Source organism: Protopterus annectens, chromosome 3.part1 (assembly GCF_019279795.1).
Source record: "Protopterus annectens isolate FY-2018-M chromosome 3.part1, PAN1.0, whole genome shotgun sequence".
Classification (NCBI taxonomy): Eukaryota; Metazoa; Chordata; order Ceratodontiformes; family Protopteridae; genus Protopterus; species Protopterus annectens.
The window spans coordinates 918,057,160-918,070,628 of NC_056732.1; positions in this window are offsets into that span (position 1 = coordinate 918,057,160).

Consider the following 13,469-nt stretch of genomic DNA (forward strand, 5'->3'; position numbering starts at 1 on the left):
ACAACCCAGGGACATGGGGACTGACACCTTACTCCTACTCACATACAGAAATTAAAAATGATACGAGCAACCAACACATCCTATACTTACCCATGTATTGGCTGTGTACTGCTTGCATTTGACAGAGTGCCCCCTGAGCTACAGTTGTGCCACCTGCTGCATTTGCAAGGTAAGTCTGTGACTTATACAGTTCTCATAAAGATTATTATGATATGGCATTGTATGCATGGATCTGGTGCATTATGCAAGTAAATATAGTGGGCTACCTGGACAGAAATAACATCCACATGGGACTACAGATACCCATTCCACTATCATGCTTCCATTACTATTAACTAGGCCTCATGCATGGAATATTCATGCAGTCATATTGCAACAGATTATTGGTAAATCAGTCAAGGGAGATATTTGACAGTGGGATGACATGATAATCAGGCTATTGTGTATCCCAGAAGAAGATGTGGTGGTGTTCCACCACCCTCTACACACCAGTGTCCCCTTGTAACTGCTGTAACAGAAACTCATCAATCAGTATTATATCAGCATCCCCAGCAGTCTCAGGACAGCAACATAGAAACTGTTCATACATTACATATATTACTAAATGCAGGAATAACACTGTATATATTTATGCAGTTGAATGTGTGATGAATCTTCCCTACCAATCAAGTGGCTTGTGTGGCTTGAAGGACTAGGGCAATAAGGTTGCATGATGGAGTTCATGGTCCTAATGTAGAAGTATGCATTTTTTGGATGGAGGTATTATTAGGTTGCATTTTACAGACTGTCAGTCTGAGTCTGGTATAATATTATTAACCTCACTCACATATTAATTACATCAGACAACTTCAGACAGTTTTATCCATCTTCAGTGGTGTGCAGCAGTGCAGAAATAGGGACAGATGTTATTTTGTGTAAGACACAAATCCCAGCCGGGAGTACAGGTAGGTGTAGGCTGGAGTCAGTTTATAACTAGCAAAAATTCCACTGGGCATGTGCATCCCCCAACAAAACAATTTGGAATCCCATGCTGACCACCAAACTGCAAAGGTTCTGAACTTTTTGGCCCTTGCGGGTGATGCCTGCCTCATGTCATTTCAATGTCAAACTTTAGTTGTGGCATGCTCAATAAGTGCTTTTATCTGTAGTGTACAAGACTAGATAGGTAGGGGTTTTAATCTTACTCAAGCCCACTTGGTATGTTTGGGTATCTTTGTCCATATCCCAGGTGACATGGGCCTCCAAATACCTGACAACATCAAGGCCTTCTGATGTCATCTAGCATAACATTACCTAAATAAATGTTAATGGTTGAAATGAATTGTGGTGTGTGCTTTAAGCATGGTGATCTGTAGTATGTACAAGTAACTTGGTAGGGGTTCTAATCTAATTGCAACCAACTTGGAGTGTGTGTGCTGTTCAGTGTTCTGCAAACTTTAATTGGTAGTGGTACTATTCTCACTGTAGCCAGGTTTGTGTGTGTGGATGTTAGAGCATTTAGATCTGTGTATGGGATCATATGACTTTTGTAGCCTAATGGCCGTAGCTCCCTTAAAGGCCTAGGCAAGTTCTTACCCTTATTTACATAATCAGCACATATTGCCCCTGTCCACGAGGGACACAGGCAGAAGCACCTGTGGTGAAATGACATTCATCCAGGCATTCATACAGACTGCATCTGAGCAGGGCCAATGAAGTGCACCGTTTGCCAATAAGTGGAAGTCTGTTTCAAAGGTTTGTTAAAGTCTGGTAGTTATATCTCCCCCATCAGCATCTATTAGTAATGTCACATACCAGGTTAATGTCATTGCAGTGAGTAATCCATATACAATTCTACCTACAGATATGCAGCATTTCCAATACAACAGAGTCAGACATTGCACTGTATGCAAGGCAGAAATCACTTCTGAGCAGTCTATATGACAGAAGCTAGAATGACAGTTATTTCAGATGATCCCCATAGGACAGATATGGGGAACTTGAAGTTCCCTTGTGAGGAACCATTGTGTTGTGTGCAATTGCCACTGGTGCTTGGAAGGGTACATGACAAAATGGCCATTGCACTCTAATACTGGCATGCTGAGGGAAGACTACACTTAAGTTATAACCACATAATTATTGGGTGGATGTGCCCTCATTAATGACATGAACATGATATACTTCCATTCTTAACTCTGGGGGTACATGGTGATCTATGATAAAGTAGATGTAAACCTGTGTGGTCATGCCTGTGTGCCCAAGTCAATCACCCCTGTACTTGGGTATATTATAAGCAGATGTGCAGTAGACAGGATACTGTAGGGGGTAGTTTGGCCAGGGGAAAGAAAAGTGTATATAATAGAGTAAAGATCCAGGTAGAAGGCAGTAAAACCAGTAAGTCAAGCAAAGAGCCAAAGAAGGAAAAACGACAAGTAGAGGGGAGCCACATAGTAGGCAAAGGTTTAGAATCAGGTATATGGAGGGAAGTAATGGGATAGAGAAAGGAATAAAAGTAAGAAAAACAAAAGCAGTATTGAGGGAGAAGAGATAGGAAAAACAGTGGTAGTAATGGCAGTATAGGAATGAGGGTCTGGTCAGAAAGATATAGGGGACTGGTGCTGGCTGCTGGTAGTCCAGGGCAGGTAGGTAGGCTAGGCACGCAGGTAGAATGTTTAGGGTCAAACATATAGCATCAACATACTTAGGCAGTCTTTCCTTTTGATATAGGATGATAACCCCGACTGATGTCTTGGATGGGGGTACTGGACACAGTTCAGGTCTTCCAGGAGGGCAAAGATTCTTATATAAGGTATAGCTGGGTCCCGATAGAAGGGTAAAGAATATTTAGGCAGTCTTTCCTTTTGATATAGGATGATAACCCTGACTGATGTCTTGGATGGGGTTAATGGACACAGTTCAGGTCTTCCAGGAGGGCAAAGATTCTTATATAAGGTATAGCTGGGTCCCGATAGAAGGGTAAAGCATATTTAGGCAGTCTTTCCTTTTGATATAGGATGATAACCCCGACTGATGTCTTGGATGGGGGTACTGGACACAGTTCAGGTCTTCAAGGAGGGCAAAGATTCTTATATAAGGTATAGCTGGGTCCCGATAGAAGGGTAAAGAATATTTCGGCAGTCTTTCCTTTTGATATAGGATGATAACCCCGACTGATGTCTTGGATGGGGGTACTGGACACAGTTCAGGTCTTCCAGGAGGGCAAAGATTCTAATATAAGGTATAGCTGGGTCCCGATAGAAGGGTAAAGAATATTTAGGCAGTCTTTACTTTTGATATAGGATGATAACCCCGAATGATGTCTTGGATGGGGGTACTGGACACAGTTCAGGTCTTCCAGGAGGGCAAAGATTCTTATATAAGGTATAGCTGGGTCACGATAGAAGGGTAAAGGATATTTAGGCAGTCTTTCCTTTTGATATGGGATGATAACCCCGACTGATATCTCGGATGGGGGTACTGGAAACAGTTCAGGTCTTCCAGGAGGGCAAAGATTCTTATATAAGGTATAGCTGGGTCCCAATAGAAGGGTAAAGAATATTTAGGCAGTCTTTCCTTTTGATATAGGATGATAACCCCGACTGATGTCTTGGATGGGGGTACTGGACACAGTTCAGGTCTTCCAGGAGGGCAAAGATTCTTATATAAGGTATAGCTGGGTCCCGATAGAAGGGTAAAGAATATTTATGCAGCCTTTCCAGTCTTTCCTTTTGATATAGGATGATAACCCCGACTGATGTCTTGGATAGGGGTACTGGACACAGTTCAGGTCTTCCAGGAGGGCAAAGATTCTTATATAAGGTATAGCTGGGTCCCGATAGAAGGGTAAAGAATATTTAGGCAGTCTTTCCTTTTGATATAGGATGATAACCCCGACTGATGTCTTGCATGGGGGTACTGGACACAGTTCAGGTCTTCCAGGAGGGCAAAGATTCTTATATAAGGTATAGCTGGGTCCCGATAGAAGGGTAAAGAATATCCTAGTTGTCCAACCCGCACAGATAGGAGACGCACAGCAGCCAAGCCAGTGGTAAGGAATAAAGATGTATATATATAATATATATAATATATTATATATAAGTATATATATAATCTAGGCCACAGTGCACAAACATGCTTAATACAAAAATAAAAAAAAATAAAATAAAATAAAAAATGTGCATTTTACAATATATGACAGAAATGTATTATAGTTCCCTGCATCTGTGCCATAAAATGGTGCATTGGTGCTGCTGCCCAGGTCATACAGCTCTGAACCATGTAGTTTCCAGGCTGTCAACATGGATATGTCTGCAAAAGAGGCAGATGTCTTGAATAGCAAGATGGAGAAATTGTGTCTACATAGCCACTTCGTGTAGGATCCCACACAATGCTGATATTCCCAGTGGATGTGAATGCTAGCAGGGGTTGTGTCCAGTCACTGTTAGGCTTGTTTACTTTTCACTGCATGTGTTTACAACTATGTGCCATGTAGCTGAGGTGTTCATGTGAAAAGACCACCCGGGTCACAATGATGACGTAGGCAACAAGCAATTAAAACCACATATATTCAGTTATCAATTTTGAATTTTGTCTAACCTATGTTGCAGGGAGCATAGCTGAACATGTTCATGTGGCACACCTCCAAAGTGACAGAAATGACATAGGGAGCAATGAATGGAAAGCAAATATTTCCAGTGAATATTTATTAATATGTACAATTTATTCTGTGAGGTGTGGTTCACTAAAGTAGGGCCGATAAGTGATGTTAATCACATTCTAGGCAGGTGAAATGCATAATGATTAGCCAATCACACATGCTGCACCAACAGTATAAAGTATGCATACACCCTACATTCTGTTTTTTCCCATAATACTCTGGACTATTGGAGTACAGACTTGGGAATTTTAATGGAGATAATGCTAGGGGCTGCTGCAGGTCTGCTACATCTGTATGTGATAGATGCTGATGTCAATGCTGCTGCAGCTGACAAATAGCCTAGGCTGAGAAGAAGAAGTGTGTTCAGGCCCAGGGTAATGTTCCAGGAGCTACATGAGCTGGAGATTGTAAAGTGCTACAGGGTGGACAAGGACATATTACCTCAACTCAGAGCCAGAGCTAATAGGGGTGAACCCATCCCAGTGGAAACAAAGGTATGTGTAGCCCTTAGGATACTAGCTACAAGTACTTTACAAAGACAAACAGGAGGCATAATGGCAGTGTCACAGTTATCTGCATCAAGGGTACTCCACCAGTTCCTGGATGCTATGCTACCACATGCCAGTGAGCACATATCTTTTCCCTCTCCCCACAGGCGAGGGCCAACAATATGCAGCAGTTCTACCATGTAGCACAGTACCCTGAAGTACTGGATGCCATAGACTGCACTCATGTACACATCAAGGCACCATTTGGTGAGCAGGGTAGAATCTACATTATCTGCAAAGGGTATCACTCCATCAAATACTAAGTTATGTGCAATGCTCAGGAGATTATCCTGAATGTGTGTGTTGTTAGCCCTGGAAGTAATCCTGACTCCCATATCTGACACACATCACAGGTGTACCAGATGTTTGCTAGGGGGGACATCCCACATGGCCACTTACTGGGGGATGATGGCTATGCCCTGGAACCGTGAATGATGACACCCATCAGAAATGCACATGCACCCAAAGAAGAGCATCATAATGAGGCACATGCACAAACTAGGAACATCACAGAGCATGTGTTTGGGCTTCTGAAGTCATGGTTCCAGTGCCTAGATATATCTGGTGTAGCTCTGCAGTATTCTCCAGCCACATGTGCATATATATTCACAGTATGTGCTATGCTACACAGTATGATCGTGCAGAAACAGCTGCATTAGACCAGCAAAGGAGAGAGATACACAGCCCCCCCACCAGTGCCTAGATCACCGCAGCCACCGCCACAGGAGGACTCAGAGGAGGAACCCTCTGTTGATGTCCCTGTAGACAGATGTAGGCATGCTAAGTACATCCTGGCATTGGTTAAGAGGCAATGCATAGCACATTCACTGACAACCTAGGGACATGGGGACTGACACCTTACTCCTACTCACATAAAGAAATTAAAAATGATATGAGCAACCAACACATCCTATATGTACCCATGTATTGGCTGTGTACTGCTTGCATCTGACAGAGTGCCCCCCGAGCTACAGTTGTGCCACCTGCTGCATTTGCAAGGTAAGTCTGTGACTTATACAGTTCTCATAAAGATTATTATGATATGGCATTGTATGCATGGATCTGGTGCATTATGCAAGTAAATATAGTGGGCTACCTGGACAGAAATAACATCCACATGGGACTACAGATACCCATTCCACTATCATGCTTCCATTACTATTAACTAGGCCTCATGCATGGAATATTCATGCAGTCATATTGCAACAGATTATTGGTAAATCAGTCAAGGGAGATATTTGACAGTGGGATGACATGATAATCAGACTATTGTGTATCCCAGAAGAAGATGTGGTGGTGTTCCACCACCCTCAACACACCAGTGTTCCCTTGTAACTGCTGTAACAGAAACTCATCAATGAGTACTATATCAGCATCCCCAGCAGTCTCAGGACAGCAACATAGAAACTGTTCATACATTACATATCTTACTAAATGCAGAAATAACACTGTATATATTTATGCAGTTGAATGTGTGATGAATCTTCCCTACCAATCAAGTGGCTTGTGTGGCTTGAAGGACTAGGGCAATTAGGTTGCATGATGGAGTTCATGGTCCTAATGTAGAAGTATGCATTTTTTGGATGGAGGTATTATTAGGTTGCGTTTTACAGACTGTCAGTCTGAGTCTGGTATAATATTATTAACCTCACTCACATATTAATTACATCAGACAACTTTAGACAGTTGTAGCCATCTTCAGTGGTGTGCAGCAGTGCAGAAATAGGGACAGATGTTATTTTGTGTAAGACACAAATCCCAGCCGGGAGTACAGGTAGGTGTGGGCTGGAGTCAGTTTATAACTAGCAAAAATTCCACTGGGCATGTGCATCCCCCAACAAAACAATTGGGAATCCCATGCTGACCACCAAACTGCAAAGGTTCTGAACTTTTTGGCCCTTGCGGGTGATGCCTGCCTCATGTCATTTCAATGTCAAACTTTAGTTGTGGCATGCTCAATAAGTGCTTTTATCTGTAGTGTACAAGACTAGATAGGTAGGGGTTTTAATCTTACTCCAGCCCACTTGGTATGTTTGGGTATCTTTGTCCATCTCCCAGGTGACATGGGCCTCCAAATACCTGACAACATCAAGGCCTTCTGATGTCATCTAGCATAACATTACCTAAATAAATGTTAATGGTCAAATTGAATTGTGGTGTGTGCTTTAAGCATGGTGATCTGTAGTATGTACAAGTAACTTGGTAGGTGTTCTAATCTAATTGCAACCAACTTGGAGTGTGTGTGCTGTTCAGTGTTCTGCAAACTTTAATTGGTAGTGGTACTATTCTCACTGTAGCCAGGTTTGTGTGTGTGGATGTTAGAGCATTTAGATCTGTGTATGGGATCATATGACTTTTGTAGCCTAATGGCACTAGCTCCCTTAAAGTCCTAGGCAAGTTCTTACCCTTATTTACATAATCAGCACATATTGCCCCTGTCCACGAGGGACACAGGCAAAAGCACCTGTGGTGAAATTACATTCATCCAGGCATTTATACAGACTGCATCTGAGCAGGGCCAATGAAGTGCACTGTTTGCCAATAAGTGGAAGTCTGTTTCAAAGGTTTGTTAAAGTCTGGTAGTTATATCTCCCCCATCAGCATCTATTAGTAATGTCACATACCAGGTTAATGTCATTGCAGTGAGTAATCCATATACAATTCTACCTACAGATATGCAGCATTTCCAATACAACAGAGTCAGACATTGCACTTTATGCAAGGCAGAAATCACTTCTGAGCAGTCTATATGACAGAAGCTAGAATGACAGTTATTTCAGATGATCCCCATAGGACAGATATGGGGAACTTGAAGTTCCCTTGTGAGGAACCATTGTGTTGTGTGCAATTGCCACTGGTGCTTGGAAGGGTACATGACAAAATGGCCATTGTACTCTAATACTGGCATGCTGAGGGAAGACTACACTTAAGTTATAACCACATAATTATTGGGTGGATGTGCCCTCATTAATGACATGAACATGATATACTTCCATTCTTAACACTGGGGTACATGGTGATCTATGATAATGTAGATGTGAACCTGTGTGGTCATGCCTGTGTGCCCAAGTCTATCACCCCTGAGTATGTACATCAGGTGTTACTACTAAAGTACTACTTACCAGGAAGATTGGCGTTACCGTTGTAAATACTACATACAGATTTGCATGAGGTTTATGGCCATGAGTATGTCAACAAGCATTTGTTCATGAAGACCGTCCTGCAGGAGATGGACATAACTGGGATATTGTATGACTGCTCCCAGTTTGCTATGCCATGAGGGCCTTGCTTTCCTCCTGTCAGGTACAGCCACATCTATACAGTTGCACAGGTGGTTGCATAAAGGATTGGTGTAGAACTCGGCATATTTGCCTGCCCCATCTGAGGAGGGAAGTGCAGTCAAGCTATTTATACCATCTCATAGAAGGTTATAATTTGCTTTGCTGAAGTTTATTACTTTGTATGCTGTGGGGGGGGGGGGTTAGGAGTGAGTCTTACTTTTAAGGAGACTGATTTGTGGTCAGATCTCACCAGGGAGGACCTCACAGTGGAGGTGCTAAAATGGTCAACAATATTGGTAAGCACCTGATGAGTATGTCAGCTCCCCTTGTGGAGATGTCATTTCACTGGTTTAGGGCATTGTAGTTAAAGACATGAACTAACCTTTGGCCAAGTGAGTTTGAGCATGAGTAAACAACACAGATGGTAGTTAGTGAAAATCACCCCACAATATGGTGTTACGATATATCTTGACAGACACAAGTAGATTCAAATAAGCACAGCCGGTGTCCTGATTCATGGGGTTGCTCCTGTAGCCAGCAATGCCTTATTTAGGTGCTCTGCCAGAAGTAAATAGCACCTGCAGTGTCTCCAGGAAATTGCACTGCTTAACCAATCTGGATGTGTATCTATCTTTAATGAAAGTGAATACACCACCTGCATTACCTGTCACACTTTCAGTTTGAGGTCTGAACATGTGGAAAGATGTGTACCCTGGAATGGCAGTGGTGTTGTTCAAAGCCTTGAACCAGGTGTGTGTGAGTGTGCAAATGTCTGCATCTTCCAAGGTAGGGACACCTTGTAGAAGCATAATTGTGATTTTGTTTGAAGATGACTTCCCTCATTGGAAAGTTTTCCATTGAGACACCACCTATAAGATGCACTAAGGGGATGTCAGCAGGCTTGGCCAGTGCACAAAATCCCAGGGGTGACAGATGAACACCATCTCTGGCAAAGCATCATGGTCTGTTAAGCAAGTCATCACAGGTTGACATGTAGTGGACCCCCTTATAATGACACCACATAACAGGCCAATTATTGACTACAATCATTTTCTGTGTGTATTGAGTCATCATTCTAGGTGAAGGTGAAATGCAGCTGAATGTTATGGCCATACTTACTGGAGACACAGAGTCTGTAAGCTCAATCACGTGTCTGCATACTGTCCAGTTAGGTATGTCTCAAGTTGTACACACTAAACAGGAACTATGAAGATGTCATAACATAACCTGATGTTGTCAGAACTGTGTGCATGTGTGGTATGGCATTTCCTGTCACCTCACAGCAGCTAACGGAGACATTTCCCATATGTAGCCTGGTGAAAGGGGCATCAATGTGTCTCATGATGTAACCACCTATGAATAATAGGTTTGATTTTATGTTTTGCCTCAGGTGCTTGACCAGTGAGACAGTGGTGCATGCACTATTACGTGTACTATGTTCTGCAGAGGTATGGTTATGTGTAGTGAGCTTACAATTGTGTTTCTGAGTTGTCTGTTGTTTATGTATGCATCTGGTAAGGAGCTCCACACATACAGGTGCGTGTGTGATCTGGGTGGAGTAGGTGATGAGTTGTGCATGTTGCCAAACTGCTCATTGTCATATGTACTGACCGATGTGTGAGACAGCATGGAATCAAGGTTTGTAATATAGTCAGATCTTTCACACATTGTGTTTGTGTGGCATAGGAGTATAGGGGTGGGGACACTTTCCACATCTTAACAGTGATCATTGATAATGCCATTAGCAATAGAGTCTTGCTTGTGTGTACATCACAGCAGCCCATCATTAGGCAGTGGCCTGACAGATGATGAAATGTAACATGTTATCACCTTTATGTACTTCTCCAGATGTAACACAGTACCTGACAGTGTGCCATAACATGGTTGAGTGAGTATAATTCTTTGCCAGGCATGTGTCCCTTGGATTAACCATAATTCTGTTATTCAGCATGTTCGCAATAGCATCCCTACAAATGTGACAATGTACAACTCCATCAAAGTTAGGATCATGTTGTTACACCCTAGGGGTTGAGATCCTCAAGCACACTATCTGTAGGAACTCCTTGCAGTGAAGATGTGGATGTCTGTGAATGCACAGAGAACTAATTCAACTTTGTAGTCATTCCTTTGGCCTAGCAAGTCTACACTGCCTGTGAAGCAACCAGACAGCAAATTGGATGTTGTATGGCATGATGTGGGAACACAGACATGTGTTCAGGTTACATAAATGTACAGTATGACATACCTAGCACATGTGTGAGGTACACACACTTTAGCCAAAGGTGGCCACTCCTCTGCAATAGGCCTCAGATCCATGTCACACAGATGTGTACTATGAAGCTGTTGAAGGTCAGGCTGTATGAATTGCTGTGAAATCATCAGCTAACAGGGATCACTGCTGCTGTGGTGCTAGTTCAAGCAACTTTGGACATCTATGTCACTGAACAGTGAACATTATATTGAGACGTGACACGGCAGTTATGCTCCAAATCACCATCTGGTCAGTACCCTAGTGAAATCTTAACAACCCTGGAATACAAGACATGATGCATGCAAAACTCAAATGATTGTACTGTTGGCTAATCAAGGCATCTACCTGAAAAAGAGTAGGTCAAGCCTACAGAGCTTTGCCTGATGTGGGACAACTATGTGGATGAACAAACCAGGCTGTGGCCTGCTTCTAATCTTCAGCTTGGTACTAACGTTTTGCTTCTAGTGAGAGAAAAAGAATAGGAGCATGGTATTCCAGGAGAGAGTGGCTGTGGTGAGACCAGCAGTCATAGCAGCCAGGCACCACCCATTCAGTGGACTCCTCTCTTGTCAACATTCTTCACAAGGTAAATGTGCCATTTCAGTACACACTGCTTGAGTAGTGTCTAACTGCAGAATAACTGTGTAAACACTCCCTCCTAACCTTCAGAGGATGTATGTATTTTTCCCACCATTCTTTGTCTGTGCTCTGTACAGACACAAACACCTTGGATGACTATTTTTTGGAAACCATGATGTAAATAACTGCAATACTTAGTTGCACACAAGACAACAAGCATCCAGTGACAAGCATTATCCCCAGATGTCTCACTAGTGTTATATTTAAAGCTATGAAAACATTTATCATGGAAATGATCAGTAACAACATAGTACACCTGCAGACACTAGCTCAAACCCAGTTTGTTTTGGTCAAGGGCAGATCATGCCTACCCTAACAGGTGGACCTCATTGAGTGTTAAACTATGCAATGGATGAGGAGAAAATGACTCAGTCCACATACCATGGCCTGAGAAGGCATTTGTAATTTTAGGCCATCAGGCATTGTTGAAAAACTGCAGTGGTTATTTACAAACTTGAATTTGAGCCAGTGGATAGCCAAGTGTCTGGTAGTTATTATCTGGGAAGATAGTATTGGGTTGTCCACCGCTACAATGAGGCCAGTCATCACTGGATGTCCCTCACAAATCATTCTTGGGACTACTTCTCCCAGCCATTCTCTTCCCTGCAGTCACGGGCACTGTCAGTGACCTCAGACTGACTACATTTGCAGATGATTACAAATTAGGAGCTATCAATGAATCCTACACAGAAGCAACAGTTATCCAGGATGGGCTGACACACACATTCAGTTGTTGTCAGAGCCACTGACAAATACTAAATGCCATTGAATACACAATACTATACTTTTGGAAGTCATCTACTCCTGAAAAATATGTATTGTCCACACACCTCCAACAGCTGACCCACTGGTCATGGACTTATGGACACAGAGGGTGATCTAGCCTTTGACTTTCACTGGTCGGTAAGATATAGGGATTAACTCAATGTTGCACAACCTGTAGAGAAAGGTATGTCATGTAAATCACAGAGTGTAATTGCTAACTGTATTTGGCACTCATCACACCTTTCATTGAATGCAGTGCCACCTTTGGTATGTAAGTGCACAGGCATACCCGACAACTGTAACAGCCACAGAGGTTCCACAGTAAACCAATACACAGTGTACATAACATGTCCTATGCAGACTGTGTAAAGTCCATAACTGTATATTCTGTTTCTTACATGTTTTGGAGGGGAGATGTATGGATGCCATACAGGGAGGTGTCAGATCCCACTGTGTAACTCCTGCATATCCAAGAAAGGACTAGCACTAGAATTACCTGTTCTACATAGCTACACATTGACTGTGGTATAACTAGGACATGCCGGAGAGACAGGCATGTAACCCAGACACTACACCCTATATGTAACAGGCTCCCCATCCATGTGAAGCACACTTCTGCTGTAACACAGATCATGTGCAAGTTACACAATGGAATGCAGAATAAGACAAACATAACTGGTTAGGAAAAATGTCTGTAATGGACACAGGGAAACTGTAGATGGTTCATCTCCTATGTCACAGCTTGTAGATGTGTCAGCTCCCAAAACCCTGCTTACACTTATCAAGGGTATCAGACCTTGTCAGAAATTAGAGATGCATAACTAGGGTTAAAGAAGCCATTATTCTTGTTAGTCTATTTCACATAGATGAACTTATGGAGTCATGCACCTATACTGCTTTACCTTTATGAAGACATTTTTCTTCTGTGGTGACATTCCATCTTGTGCTCTGATGTTTATGGGTGTATTGTACCTTTGTACCCATAGGCGTGTCCTACATAATCCTAAAATTGAAGCATAGACAGTTCAATGAGACACCTTTCATTCTGTAAGTATGCAGCCATCACAACATCATCCAATGTAATGTACACAAAATAATGTGTTGTACTCATTACAAATGGAAACATACAATATCTGTCAGTGACCAGTACAAGTGGCATGTCAAAGGCAACAATGGTTGAAACAAATATATAGTAATTTAGATAATCTCCCTGTGCATAAGACACATAGCTTCTTTTCCCTGCATTAATGACAAGGAAGACAGGGATGTGGCACAGGTATCACCACTTGCACAGGGTGGTGTGTGGTAGTGCAGGAGGCCTAGGCTGACTCAATAGGTTGGCAAGCATG